The sequence below is a fragment of the Heterocephalus glaber genome, unplaced genomic scaffold (genome assembly GCF_053883595.1).
Source record: "Heterocephalus glaber isolate CG9 unplaced genomic scaffold, H.glaber_assembly_v1.0 deba00001428, whole genome shotgun sequence".
NCBI classification, from domain to species: Eukaryota; Metazoa; Chordata; class Mammalia; order Rodentia; family Bathyergidae; genus Heterocephalus; species Heterocephalus glaber.
Window position 1 is genome coordinate 25909819 of NW_028258293.1, and position 12412 is coordinate 25922230.

At 39.3% G+C, this 12412-nt stretch overlaps 1 pseudogene; it reads right to left on the reverse strand.

Annotated features, from left to right (window-relative positions):
* Positions 1-4178: 4178 nt before the first annotated feature.
* LOC101710765 (olfactory receptor 52I1-like) lies at positions 4179-5103 on the reverse strand (annotated as a pseudogene).
* Between the last annotated feature and the right edge of the window lie 7309 nt (positions 5104-12412).

A 12412-nucleotide genomic window follows, 5' to 3' on the forward strand; every position in this document is an offset into this window, starting at 1 on the left:
ACAAGACATTTAAAGAAGAACTATTGCCATTACTCTTTAAACTCATCAAGGAAATTGAAAGGGAAGCAAGGCTTCCAAATTCATTCTGAGAAGCAAGTGTTGCTTTGATCCCAAAACCAGGGAAAGACCCAACTCAAAAAGAGAACTACAGGCCAATCTCCCTAATGAACCTAGATGCAAATATCCTCAACAAGAAACTGGCAAACAGAATACAGAGGGTCATCAAGAAGATCATACACCCTGACCAAGTCAGATGTATCCCAGGGATGCAAGGATGGTTCAACAACGTAAATCAATAAATGTAATACACCATATTAACAGAGTCAAGGACAAAAACCATATGATCATCTAAATAGATGCAGAAAAAGCATTCAACAAAATCCAGCACCCATTCATGATAAAAATCCTACAGAAAATTGGAATAGAAGGTCTTTATCTTTTTTTCCCCCATTAACTTTATTGGTACATTTTAGGTATAAAATACAGTTACATTCATCATTGGGATCTTGTACCATTATATGAGTCTCTTGGTTCTTATTTTTTTTTCCCCTTCCCTTGCCCTCCCTTCACCCCCTCCACCCTTTCCTATTTGCAAAGAAAGAAGGTCTTTATCTTAACCTGATTAAGGCTATCTACGAAAGACCAACAGCCAACATCATACTAAATGGTCAAAAACTGAAAACTTTCACACTAAAATCAGGAACAAGACAAGGATGCCCACTCTCACCACTCCCATTCAATATAGTTCTGGAAACATTAGCCACAGCAATTAGAAAAGAGAAAGAAATAAAAGAAATAAAGATAGGAAAAGAAGAAGCTAAACTGTCATTATTTGCTGATGACATAATACTTTACACAGAAGACCCCAAAAAACTCCACCAAAAGACTTCTAGATTTAATTGACAGATTCAGTAGAGTAGCTGGATACAAGATCAACACTCAAAAACCAATAGCCTTCTTATACACAAATAACAGACTCACTGAGAGAGAAATTAGGGAAACAATTCCTTTTACAATAGCATCCAAAAAAATGAAATATCTAGGAATCAATCTAACAAAGGAAGCAAAAGACCTCAACACTACCTCTACACTCTAAACTACAGCACCCTGAAAAAGGAGATCGAGGAGGATATAAGAAAATGGAAAGATATCCCTTGCTCCTGGGTAGGAAGAATAAATGTAGTGAAAATGGCCCTACTTCCAAAACTATTATATAGATTCAATGCAATGCCAATTGAAAGTCCAACAATATACTTCACAGAACTAGAGAAAACAATCCAAAAATTCATTTGGAACCATAAGAGACCTAGAATAGCTAAAGCAATTCTAAGCAACAGAAACATGGCTGGGGGTATCACAATCCCCAACTTGAAACTATACTACAAAGCTACTGTGATAAAATCAGCATGGTACTGGCAAAGGAACAGACCTGAGGATCAGTGGAATAGATTAGAAGATGCAGAAACAACTCCAGATGTGCTCAGCCACCTCATCTTTGACAAAGGAGCCAACCACCCTAATTGGGGAAAGATAGCCTATGTAATAAATTGTGTTGGAAAAACTGGATTTCAACCTGCCAAAGATTGAAACTAGACCCATACCTATCACCATGCACTAAACTAAGATCGAAGTGGATTAAAGATATAAATATTGAGACAGAAACACTAAAGTTGCTGGAAGATAAGTTAGGTAGAACTCTTGAAGACATTGACATAGGAAAAGACTTCATAAACAAAACCTCAGCCGCACAGGAACTAGCAGAAAGAATCAAAAACTGGGATATCATCTTATTAAAAAGCTTCTAAAAAAATAAAAATAAATAAAAAGCTTCTGCACTGCAAAAGAAACCACCAACAGAGCTAACAGACAACCTACAATATGGGAAAAAAATTTTAGCAGCTGTAACTCAGACAAAGGGGTACTGTCTAGAATATATAAAGAACTGAAAAAAATCAGACCCCCCAAATTCAAAGACCCAATTCAAAAATGGGCATCTGAAATGAACAGACTTTTCTCAGACAAGAAAGTAAAAGCAGCAAACAAATACATGAAAAAATGTTCGACATCACTCATCATTCGAGAGATGCAGATGAAAACAACACTGAGATTCCACCTCACCCCAGAAAGAATGGCTGCTATCAAGAAATCAACAAATAACAAATGCTGGCGAGGGTGTGGAGAGAAAGGAACACTTCTCCATTGTTGGTGGTAATGTAGACTGGTGCAACCACTGTGGAAATCCGTATGGAGATACCTCAAAGAACTAGGACTAGAGGTCCCATTTGACCCAGATTCCCCTGCTGGGTATTTTCCCAAAAGAATTAAAAGAATCATACCACAGTGATATATGTGCACCCATGTTCATAGCGGCACAGTTTGAAATAGCTAAAGCTTGGAAGCAGCCCAAGTGCCCATCAACTGGAAACTGGATAAAGAAAATGTGTTTTTTTTATAAAATGGAGTACTACTCAGTAATAAAGAATGAAAAGCTAGAGTCATTTATAGCTAAATGGATGCATATCAAGGCCATACTCTTAAGTGAAATAAATAGGACACACATGTGTAAATACCGAATAGTTTCACTAGTGTGAGAAACTAATAGTGTAAACAAGGTTAAAATGATTAAAAGGAATAATTGATAGTTTAAAATAGGAAAAATGGTCCAAAGACGAAGGAGTGAAGGGAAGGGAAGTGGAAAGCAAAAGAGGGAAAGGAAAAACAATGAGAAAAGGAAAAAAAAATGGAATCTCTGTAAATAGGGAAGGGCGGAGGGGGTGAAGGGTGCACAGGTAATGGGGGGAAAAGTAAGAACCAAGATATATCATGTACAGGTACAAACACTCAATGATAAATGTAAATGAATTGTATACCTAAAATGTACCAATAAAAGAACTAAAAATAAATAAATGAAAAATAAATAAAATAAAATATATTTTATCAACCATGGTCATTTTAGTAGTTGAATTGAGTCCATGTCCATCTTAGTATGCAATAGTCTTTCCGTCAAACACCTCCATCTGATCCCAAGACATTAAATGACATAAAGAAAACTCTTTATCTGTTATCCTTTAGTAGGATGCCATCTCCAACCAGTAATCTCAGTGGAAGAACTCCAAAATGATATAGGGGGAAGAGATGTAACTCCCAAACCTGCTAGATATCTGAAATGCAAGTTTGTGTTCTCTAAAATTGAAGAATGAATTCTAGGAACAACAGAGGTTAAGAGTAGGAAAACTTTATTGGGAGAAAGAAAGCTTCTGCCTAAGAGAGAAAGAAGGGGGACAGAAAAGTGGGTTGCTGACAGGTTGCTTCTTCTTGAGCATTAGCAGTAGAAGGGCATAAATTTCTACCAGCTACTTGGAGAGGAATGAACTGGTAAGTCAGTGACCTGGGAAAGGATTGAGCTGACTTACATTAGAGGGGTGATGAGTGCTCATCTGTGCACGTGCTCCCTGGGAAGCTGAGTTGAGAAGTTCTTAGGAAGCACATCCAGTTATGAATTAGAGCCAGGTGACATTCTCTTCATCAATCTATATAAATATTTCTTTTACTGTAGTGCCTATTTGCCTCTTCAAGTTTGTCTGTTGGAAAATGGCTGTGCCCTCAGATAAACCAGAATCCATTTGGTTGGGAAAGGACTCTGTGGCCTAGGTGTAAACAAATGGCTGAAGTCTGTGGATTCACCAGTGAACCAGAGGACAGGGTCAGATAGTCACACATCTTCATTTAAACACATTTAAGAAGGGACAGTTCTGAGAAAAACAATCAGGTGAGTGTATAGTGGGAGAAGGAGGTCTAACCAAAGTATCAAACAGTCTGTAGGGCCTGGGAGAATAATAGTGATCAAAATATGGGTCAGAAGCTAAGGAAAGAACACTCCTAAATCTACATAGTTAGTCCAAACATTTCATTTTTTATTCAGATACAGATTGAATCAAACCATTAAAAATTTTGAGGAATATTGGAATCATCACATTCACTTTCTTACTCAAAAAAGTGGCGAGGATACTCTTTACAACTTTATCATATAATTTCAGAATTTCTGTACTGCCAAGTGAATAAGTCAAGCTCAGTAGAACTCTAAATTATCAGTGCATTTGGCTACAAGGCTAAAGGTCTGAAAGGTTTCATGTTCATGAACCCTTACAAAAGTGGTAGAAGAAGAACATCAGCAAGTGTCATATCTTTTCCCATACTTGTTTGGTCCTAATACCATAAATAATGGGGTTTAAAGTGGGAGAGATTATCGAGTACAAGTCAGCTAACAGCACTTGGGTGTGCAAGGGCACTGTGTCCTTCCCTAACCAGGCTAGACAGTTGTCATCCCAACTAGATAGAACAGAGCCATGTCCCCCACATGGGAACCACATGTTTAATGCCTTTCTCTGAGCATTCTTTGAGGAAAGATTGAATACTGCCCTGAGAATCAAGACATAGGAAGGAGTAATTAAGGCCCATCAGAATCTGCACTAGTGGAGGAAGCAATTAAACTGAAAAGACTGCTGGGCATGGCATCAGCACATGCCAACTTGGCCACAGCCATGTGCTCACAGTAAGAATGGGGAACCACATTGGAGCCACAGAATGGTAGATGACTCAGTATCCAACTCAATGGAGACATGAACACAACAGCCCTGAATGCAATGGTCACACTCATTCTCAGCATCACTTTAGGTGTGAGAATTCTCTTGTAATGTAGGGGCTTGCAGATGGCTACATAGCGGTCAAAAGCCATGGCCAGCAGCAGCCCTGTCTCCACAGCTGTGGCTGCTGGACAAAATACATTTGAGTGAAGCAAGAGTTAAAGCTGATGGAGCCATCTCCTGAGCAGAAGATGCTCACCATCTTGGGTACCACAGAGGAAGCCATAACAATGTCCACGGCAGCCAGAATACACAGGAAGTGATACATAGGCTCTTGGAGCGTGGAATCCATGCAGATTACAGTCATGATGAGGGTATTTCCTAGCAGCCCTGTGGTGTACATGGCACTCAGTGAAATAGCCAGCCAAAGATGTGAAGACTGCAAACCTGGAATGCTCACAAGGAAGAAGGTGGCAGGGGTTCCCACTGTGTGGTTGTAGGGTGGCCCCAGCATCACAGGTGAGATGCTTTCCTTTAACATGTGAAGTAATGAAATGATGCAAACATCTCAGTTTTATTCTTATATGTGGTGCTGGTAAATCCTGGGGGAGTTTTCAGCTTGGTGCTATTCTCAGGACCAAAAAGGTGACCCGTGGTAAACCTATCTTCCTGTAACTTCCATCCTAAAGATTATTTGCCTAATATCTCTTCATTGTTCAAGGATATGCTCATGGGTTTCCTTCTTTGGGGAGTTTTTTTCTGCACTCTGTCCTCCACCATTGCATGCTAAGCTTTTATGAAATCTCCGCATCTGATCGCTGAGACACCTAAACTTACAATTCCAGAAGTCTACCTGTGAATTGATTGTACACACTCAAATGCAGGTCTCACATTCATGGCCTTATATATACCAGTATGCATTCCTTAGCTGTGCTGCACAAGTCAAGTTCATTAAAAGAAGATATATTTGTTTATCATAGTTTGTGGTTTCCACAGAATTCATGATAAATCAAAGACAAGAATTTGTATTTCATCTCTATATTTAGTTACTAAAAGTTAATCATTGTTGAATGAAACAGTCAACTTTTTGAGATCAAACATGTCACATTTTGTATCCTTTGTATAGGCCCTAAACTGAATGAACAAACATTATTATTATTATTGAAGAAGTTCATTAATGGCTTCAGAAGAGTAAGGTCATTAAAGAACATTATCTCATTCTCTAAGAGATAATAAGATGTATGCTAAGTTTCATCTTCAATTTCCTACTGAGCTAGAGTTAATGAATAAACAATTACACATAAAACTTTAGGGCTACATTATAGATGCATTACAAACATGTTTTTGTGTTTCCTCAATATATCTAAGTCCCTTTTCATTTTAAACTACCAAGACATTTCAGAAAACAAGGAAGTTCGTCTATTAGAAAGCAGAGCAATTTTAAATGGCCATACTATGGACCAGGAATAGTTGAAAAGAACACTACTTATAATCTGGCTCTTTCCCCATTTATAATATACAAAAATATCCAGAAAAGGCGATTTATATAACTATTTTTCCTTAAATTCTTTTATTGGTACATTTTAGGTAAACAATACATTTACATTTATCATTGGGTACTTGTACCTGTACGTGATGTATCTTGGTTCTTATTTTTTCCCCATTCCCTGTGCTCCTTTCACCCCCTCCATCCTTCCCTATTTACAAAAACTTTGTTTCTATTTTTTCCTTTTCTTATAATTCTTCTTTTCCCTTCTTTCCTTTCCCCTTCCCCTCACACTTCCCCTACCCCTTTGGACATTTTCTTCCTATTTCTTATATCATCTTTTACATTAAATTTATTTTTATTATAATAATTAGCATATATTGATTGTACAGAATAATTTATTTCACCATGACTTTTCCATACATGCATATAATATCTATCCCCCACTACCTTCTCTCTCCCCATCCTTCCTCCTCCCTTGTAGTCCTACTTCTACCTTAATGTGATTTTATTTTCTAGATATCACATATGAGAAAAAATGTGTGATGCTTGTCCTTTTGAATCCGGCTTATTTCAGCTAACATGATGATCTCCTGTTCCATCCATTTCCTTGAAAATGATATGATTTTATTCTTCTTTCTGATGGAATAACACCCCATTGTGTATATATGCCGCGCTTCCTTTATCCACTCATCTGATGTTGATCGTATCATTTGGCTATTGTGAATGATGCCATGATAAATACAGGTATACAGGTATCTCTATTATATGCTGACTTCATTTCCTTCAAGCACTTACCCAGGAGTGGGATACTTGTATCATTTGGTAGCTCTATGCTACTTCTAGTTTTTTTAATTTTAACTTCCATACTGTTCTGCACAATGACTGTTCTAATTTACATTCCCATCAACAGTGTATGTGGGTTTCTTTTCCCCTGTATTCTTGCCAGCTTTTCTTATTTTGTTCTTCTTGTTGTTGTCATTGCTGTTTTCTTGGGAACAGCCATCCTGGCTGTTATCAGATGGAATTTCAATGTAGTTTTTGTTTGCGTTTCCCTGATGACTAAATATGTTGGGCAGTTTTCATGTATTTATTGGTCATTTGTACTTCTTTTAAAAAGTATCTGTTCAGTTCATTTGCCCATTTATAGATTGGAGTACTTGGCTTTGGTTTTGGGTTATTTTGCTTTGTTTTATTTTTGAGTCCTTTATGTATTCTGGATATTGTTCCTCTGACAAATGAATAGCTGGCAAAGATTTTCTCTCATCATTAGGCTCTTTCCTCTGCTAATTGTTTCCTTTACCGTCCAGAAGCTTTGTAATTTAATGCAAGCACATTTATTAATTCTTGCTATTATTTCCTGATCTATTGAAGTACTTCCCAGAAAGCCATTGCCTATGCCAATATCCTGTGGTGTTTCCTCCTATGCTTTCCTCTAGTAGTTTCAAAGTTTTAACCTTTACATACAGTAAGGTCTGTGATCCACTTTGAATTGGTTTTTGTACAGCATGAGAGACAGGGATCTAATGACAGTCTTTTACAGGTGGATCTCCAGTTTTTCCAGCACCATTTGTTGAAGAGGCTGTCTTTTCTCTAGTACATGTTTTTGGCTTCTTTATCAACAGCTGCCTGACTATGGATACATGGGTTTATCCCTGGGTCTTCCATTCTGTTTCTTTGGTTCACATGTCTGTTTTTATGCTCATACTGTACTGTTTTCATTATAATGGTTCTATAGTACATTTTGAAATCAAGTATTGTAATGCATCCAGAACTGTCCCTTTTCATTAGTTATTTATTTAATTACCATACTGGGGATTGGACCCAGGGATTCTGTACCACTGAGCTATACCTTGAGCTCCCGAGCACTCTGTACATGTTTGTTTTGCGGGAGGGTCTTTCTAATATCCCAGCAACCTTGAACTTGCATTCCACTGCTTCAGCCTCCCAAATAGTTAAAATTAAAGATATCCACTCAGATTCCACTATTGTACATTTTGCTCAGAATTGCTCAAGGTCTAATTATATTTGTTAGATTTGTTTGCTAAGCACTTATTTTGTTTTCTAATCTGGATAGTTTTAATTCTGTCTATAATGTACCTAATGCAATTTTAAGTTGAATCCCTTCTCTGAATCAAATTATAAGTCAGTGTACATTTCCATATATGATTTTGTCTTTTTAAGAATTATATTCCAGGGGCCGGGGATTTAGCTTACTGGTTCCAGCGCCTGCCTCTCAAGCGCAAGGTCCCAAGTTCGAGCCCTGGTACTGAAGTGGAAGGAGCTGCCAAACATAACTTAGAATGAATAATTACTGCAGCACATCTGTCCATGAACTGTAAAATATGTTGTTTTTGTGCTCTGTGTAGGCTATCGCAAAGACCCTGTCTGTGTTAACCTGTCCCTGTTTTAAAAATACAGGGTAACCTTTCCCCTCATGTGAGACAGCCTGTTCCAAGAGATAAGAAAACAGCCTTGAGATTGTTTATGTAAGCCCCCAACCTTAAAGCCATAAAAAAGTCCCTTGCTGTTTTGACCGCTACTTGAACTCTTTACTCTGTAAAAGGTATATAAAGGAGAAATTATCTCAACTCAGGGTCAGTCTATAAGGACTCATTTCCTGGGACTGGCCATTGCCTGGCAATAAACTTCTTTCTTATTTTACCCAACTCTCCTGGTCTCTGTAAGATCGTTTTGACTCCCAGATTTGCCACAACATTTGGTGCCAAGAATTGAGATCATCTTCTGGCCATTTGGCCAACAGCCTGAACACTGTCGGAATGAGTCTGGCCTTCCGACTCCTCTGAGGGGAAGGGCACCCCCTGGGAGAATTTTCTCAGTCCCCTTTGAGGACTCACTCTGCCAACCTTGCCGACAGCAGCTTGACGGGACCCAGAACAAGAGACAAGGAGACATGGGACCGAGTGACTGTGTGAGTGACTGACTTCGGATATGGTAGGCCGCCCTAGGAAAAGCCCGAGATTCAATTTTCAGTCTGTTTCCTGACGCGAGTCAGAAGAAGGGCCTGATCACCCCTTAGCTGGGAATATCTCATTCCTGTCTGGTAGGGGCTTTTTTTTTTCTTAAATTCTTTTATTGGTACAATTTAGGTATACAATACATTTACATTTATCTTTGAGTGCTTGTACCTGTACATGATGTATCTTGGTTCTTATTTTTTCCCCATTACCTGTGTGCCCTTCACCCCTAAGCCCTTCCCTGTTTACATGCTTGGTTTCCATTTTTTTTTCTTTTCTCATAATTTTTCCTTTTCTCATAATTTTTCCTTTCCATTCTTTCCTTTCCCCTTCCCCTCCCACCACCCCTACCCCTTTGGACCTTTTCCTATTTCAAAGTATCAATTATTAGTTATTAATCCTTTTAGTCCTTATTTACACTCTCAGTTTCTCACACTAGAGAAACTATTCGGTATTTACACATGTGTGTCTTATTTATTTCACTTAAGAGTATGGCCTCAATATGCATCCATTTAGTTATAAATGACTCTAGTTTCTCATTCTTTATGACTGAGTAGTACTCCATTTTATTAAAAAACCACATCTTTTTATCCAGTTTCCAGTTGATGGGCACTTGGGCTGCTTCCAAGCTTTAGCTATTACAAACTGTGCTGCAATAAACATGGGTACATATATATCTCTGTGGTATGATTCTTTTAATTCTTTTGGGAAAATACCCAGCAGGGGAATAGCTGGGTCAAATGGGACCTCCAGCTCTAGTTCTTTGAGATATCTCCACACTGATTTCCACAGTGGTCGCACCAGTCTGCACTCACATCAACAATGGAGAAGGGTTCCTTTCTCTCCACACCCCACAAGCATTTGTTATTGGTTGATTTCTTGAGAGCAGCCATTCTTTCTGGGGTGAGGTGGAATATCAGGGTTGTTTTCATCTGCATCTCTCGAATGACCAGTGATGTTGAACATTTTTTCATATGTTTGTTTGCTGCTTTTACTTCTTTGTCTGAGAAATGTCTGTTCATTTCAGATGCCCATTTTTGAATTGGGTCTTTGAATTTGGGGGGTCTGATTTTTTTCAGTTTTTTATATATTCTAGATAGTACCCCTTTGTCTGAGTTACAGCTGCTAAAATTTTTTTCCCACATTGTAGGTTGTCTGTTAGCTCTGTTGGTGATTTCTATTGCAGTGCAAAAGCTTTTCAATAAGATGAAATCCCAGTTGTTGATTCTTTCTGCTAGTTTCCATGCTACTGAGGTTTTGTTCATAAAGTCTTTTCCTATGCCATATCTTCAAGCGTTCTACCTAATTTATCTTCCAGCAAGTTTAGTGTTTCTGTCTTAATATTCAGATCTTTAATCCACTTCGATCTTAGTTTAGTACATGGTGATAGGTATGGGTCTAGTTTTAATCTCTGACAGGTTGAAATCTAGTTTTTCCAACACTATTTATTAAATAGGCTACCTTTCCTCCAATGGGGGTGGTTGGCTCCTTTGTCAAAGATGAGGTGGCTGAGGGTGTCTGGAGCTGTTTCTGCATCTTCTAAACTATTCCACTGATCCTTGGGTCTGTTTCTTTGCCAGTACCATGTTGTTTTTATCACAGTAGCTTTGTGGTATAGCTTCAAGTTGGGTATTGTTATACCCCCAAGCCATCAGCTGGAGGCCCTACCGGTGAGTTGGGGGGGGGGGGTTCCTCCTCACCCTGTCCTGGTGGCTAGTGGAAAGCTGGTGGAGCAAGCCAGAGCAAGCAGGTCCCGGTCAGCCTGCAACCACTCAGCCCTACTTGGTCCCACTCAGCCCCACTGGCTCCATTTGGCCCAGCCATCAGCTGGTGGGCCTGCCCGGGGGGGGGGGGGGGGGGCGGGTCCTCCTCACCCAGTCCTGGTGGCTGGTGGAAAGCCTGTCCTCTGGTAGGGGCTTTTTAAAGTCCCGCTTGCTGGGGCTCTTCAGAGTCCCATTTGTTAGGGGCTTTTTAAAGTCCCCTTTGTCTTGCTTGGGGCTTTTTTGAGTTCCATTTGCTTTGCTTTTGCTTTGTGAACACTGAATTAGGGCCAACCCAGGCAGGCGGGAATGTTTAACCTCTGAATGACTGTGCGTGATTGTGTGATTGAATGTGAATGGACAGCGTAACAAATGGGGCTGATCCATCTGTGTCCACAACTAAAGGGGGGGCCACCTCTGTGCTTAAATATTCCCCTGAGGTTACGGACATGAGTGCGCCTGATCTGCGATTCTGTGGATGCATCTAATGAAGGGCTGAGTGGATGCTCTCTCGACTAGATAAATACACCCTTATTCGTGGATGGTCCTGAAAGTGCTGGTCATGCAGCCAGATAGGCACCTGTGTGGATCGTGTCTGATGGCCAGCCCCCTTTGTCTTGCGTCTCCATACAAGGGTACCCTTATACACCAACACTCTGATTGGCTGATCGTGGGGACAGAAACATCTCATCCTACTGTTTTGGAATGCATGCTTAAGAATTTTAAGAAAGGTTTTACTGGAAATTATGGTATTAAGATGAAACCCCCAAAACTTAGAACCTTTTGTGAGTTAGAATGGCCCAAGCTTTGACCAGCTTGGCCAACTGAGAGATCCCTAGATGAGGGTCTCATCTGGTCCATCTGGCTAACAGTCACTGCCCCTGGATGAGAACATCCAGATCAATTTCCCTATATTGATTTATGGCTCAAATTGTGCCACAGAATGCCTCCTTGGCTTCATATGTGCACCCTGGAAGCAAAAAGCAATATCCTGGCCCTCTGTCAGAAAGAGGATGATGCTGGAAAGAAACTGGTCCTTTCAGACCCAGACCGAGAGAATTTAGACTTTCCCTCTCCTTTGGAGTTGCTAAGTTCACAGGTGCGAAGGAGGTGGGGACAAAAGCATGAAAACTGCTTGGCTTTAGTGCACCAGAGGGTGCATGCTGTGGTCAGACTCAGAGAGGATCGAATAGGGCTTACACTCAAATTGGAAAAAAACTGAAAAGAGAAAATAAGTAATGGATTGAAAACAGCTAAGAAAGCTCTGAAGAGCATAAAACAAAGCCAGAGAAAATAAATGTGCTCTACTAGACATAAAGAAATTTTACAAGAAAAATCAAGTTACAAATTTTAGCCAATTGATAAATGTATCTGTGTTTCAGTTTGAGTTGATGTTTAATTGGTGTGCTTAAAATATTTCTTGTACATTGCAAATTCTTCAATGATAATTATAGGGTTAACTTGCTCTTTTCTGTACTTTGTTGATAAAAAAATCTCAAGGTTACTATCTTTCTATTGGCAGCCAACCAAATTTAAAGTGTAATAATCTGAGAACAAAAAAGGGACACTTTAAAATTTTAACAGCTAAAGACAAGTTTGTGATAA